This window comes from Octopus bimaculoides, chromosome 16 (assembly GCF_001194135.2).
Source record: "Octopus bimaculoides isolate UCB-OBI-ISO-001 chromosome 16, ASM119413v2, whole genome shotgun sequence".
Taxonomy (NCBI): domain Eukaryota; kingdom Metazoa; phylum Mollusca; class Cephalopoda; order Octopoda; family Octopodidae; genus Octopus; species Octopus bimaculoides.
The window spans coordinates 3904380-3907685 of NC_068996.1; the positions used below are offsets into that span (position 1 = coordinate 3904380).

General features: G+C 35.7%; 1 protein-coding gene across 1 annotated transcript in view; it reads right to left on the reverse strand.

The window, feature by feature from the left end:
- Nucleotides 1-3306, reverse strand: part of LOC106877034 (adenylate kinase 7) — a 68994-nt gene that overhangs the window by 41940 nt on the left and 23748 nt on the right. The window lies entirely within an intron of this gene.

Sequence of the window (3306 nt, forward strand, 5' to 3'; positions counted from 1 at the left end):
GTATTTTGAAAGTTTTTCCATTTCTTCTTCTTCTTCTTCTTCTTCTTCTTCTTATTATTATTATTATTATTATTATTATTATTATCATTATTATTATTATTATTATTAAACAAAAAACACAATGTTTTATTATTTTACTATTTCAGCGAGTGGACTGTGGTCATGCTGGGGTAATGCATGCAATAAGTTTTAGTCAAGTCAAATCAATTCCAGTAAGATATTTCTTTCTGGAACATATTCTGCATTTCATTAGATGGCCAAGTTTTGCTTTTTTCGCAAAACAACAGTTGTTCTATTTTATTTTTTTTAAATCAGTTAGCATAAACACACTCACACACATTACAATGGATTTCTATGCATTTTCCACCTACCAAATGCCATTCAAATGGTATTGGTCAGTCTGAGACTAGAGTATAAAAAACATGCTCATGGTGCTGCTCTGTAACAGTAATCCTGGAACTACTTGGTTGTGAAGCAAATTTCTCAACAACTCAAACATGTCTGCACCATTCATTCAACATGATTACAGCATTTAACAATATCTAAGCATATTTATTTCTTTATTGCTCACAGGGGGCTAAATGTAGAGAGGACAAACAAGGACAGACAAAGGGATTAAGGGATTAAATCAATTACATCGACTCCAGTGCATAACTGGTATTAATTTAATTGACCCCCAAAAGGATGAAAGACAAAGCCGATCTCAGCGGAATATGAAATCAGAACATAACGGCAAATGAAATGCTACTAAGCATTTCTTTGATCTTTACATTCTGAGTTCAAATTGCACCAGGGTCAACATTGCCTTCTTTTGGTGTCGATAACACAAGTACCAGTTGAACACTAGTGTCAATCTAATTCATTTAACCCCTTCCCCAAAACTGTTGGCCTTGTGCCAAAATTTGAAACCAATATTTCCACCTGGATTTAGTAAATTAGTCCCAAGGTGGATAAACTTTCACTAATTATTTTAATATTGTCCTTATCTTGTCTTTCTTACCCTCTTTTTCTTCATTTTTTCCTGTATTTTTCCCCACTTTCCTGTCTTTCTTTTCTGCCTTCATTCTTAATTAGCTGCTTACTTCTTTAATTATATTGGTATATTTGGGAATGGTCATCTTTTGCCAATAAACGCACACAATATTTATTTAGCTTATTCACTTTAGCTTTATTACTCCCGCCTTAGCAAAGGCAGAGGTATTGTTTTCAGTTGTGTTTGTTTGTTGGTTTGTTCGTGGACAAAATATCTCAAGAACCGCTGGTTGGATTCAGATGAAATTTTCAGGGATGTTTGGCCTCATGACTGGCACAAACTGATTACATTTTGGGATCGATCCAGTACCAGACAAGAATTCCGGATTATTTTTCTACTTAATTTTTGAGAGTGGTTGTGTTTATTTTTAGTTTTCTTGTTTGTGAGAGTAGTCGAGTTTATTTCAGATATTCTTATTCTAAAAATCATCTCCAGCTAATCGTTGAGAGGACGTTGATGTTGCCTTGGCAGAGGTTTGCGCTCTCTGAGTGCTCAATATTAGTTTATTTGTCAGAATTCTTTCATTCCGTGACCTTCAGCAATTTTCTGTCCTTCAAGTAATCTCTTCTCTCTAGTCTTGTCCCATCTGTTCCATCTTGTCTTCTTATCTGCATATGCATTTATGTCTGTATCTATGTGTGTGTGTATCAATGTGTTTAGTATGTGTATATGTGTCTTGTGTGCATGTATATGGGTTTGCATATTACACAGTTTGTACCTATGCCTCTTATTTCTTGGGACAAGGTACTGATGGACAACCTGATGTCTCAAAGTAGGTTGAACTAGAAAAGAGGGAGAACCAAGAAGCAATGGGACAAGGTACAGAAGGATGACTTATGGACAATAAACCCATCAGACAAGATGACAATAAGACCTGTCCACCACAGCAGATGTGTTAAGGCCATTCCCCCTCATGAAGAGGATCGACCAGCAAGAGTCCTGTTCCAGTGTCACGTAAAAACGCTTGTGCTGGAGTCACATTAAAAATACCCAGCACACACAGTAAATTGGTTGGCATTTAGGAAGGACATCCAACTGTAGAAACCAAAGAAAATTGAACTAGAGCTTGGTGCAGCTTCCTAGCTCTGGTCAAACCGTTCTACCCATGCCAGCATGGAAAACGGACTTAATGGATGATGATGATGATGATGAATATTTATTTATTTCCCTGTTGTCTTTAGTCATCAGGTTGCATAGTGTGGTGGAGTGGGTGAGGGATTTACGTTTTCTGTTGAGGCTCAGTCTGTTTTCTATTATGTGATCGTCTTTAATCATATTTCTGTTTTTATTTGTTCATTTATTTATCTGTTTATTTTATTCCATTGTTACTCAAATTCTTTCAAGTATTTTACCAAATCAATTATTGCAACATTAAAAAAAAATTCCAATAATTATATTTGAAAAAAAAATAATAGCACCAAGTGGAATAACTTCTTCAAATATTTTTACAAGTGCTCTCCCTTGAACCATAATCGTTACTTTGTTTGTGTAAAGATATTTGTTCCGAAATACTCATACACGAAGCTAAACAGGTCTTCCAGTGTTGTCTTGACAATTGTTTGTTCAGAAGCATAAACGCCAGGAATTCTTGTATTAAAACCACGTGACACTTGGAAGTTACAGCTGTGACGTCCCCCACAAAATTATAATACTGAAATTATATACACATACGTCCGTTTTTATATATTTTCGTACGTACGTACGTATGTACATATGTATGTACATATGTATATATATATGTATGTATGTATGTATGTTTGTTTGTTTGCATGAATGTATGTATGTTCGTATTACTTGCTTCAGTCACTGGACTGTAGTCATACTGAAGCAAAGTCTTGCAGAGCTTTAGTCGAACGAAGCGATCTCACAGCTTACACACACACACACACACACACGTATACGCGCGCGCACGCACACACACACACACAAATATTTATATAAATTTATCGACTACTATTTCCAGTAAACATTGGTGGTCCCTTGTTGTACCACTACTCTCTCTCTCTCTGTATATATATATATATATATATATATATTTACGGAGATGCACTTGCATAGCAAGTGACCTGATCTGAGATCGTGTGCTGGAACGAAAACAATTGCAGCGTGGAAGGTGTTTATAAGCCATTTAAAATAACACACAAAATCCGTTAGATTCACTTCAACATTTAAATTTTGTTTGTCAAAATATTTTCGTCGCTTTGAGACCACGACCTGTTCACTGACAAAATTCTGTGCTGCATCTCAGAATTTTGTCAGTGAACAGGTCGCGG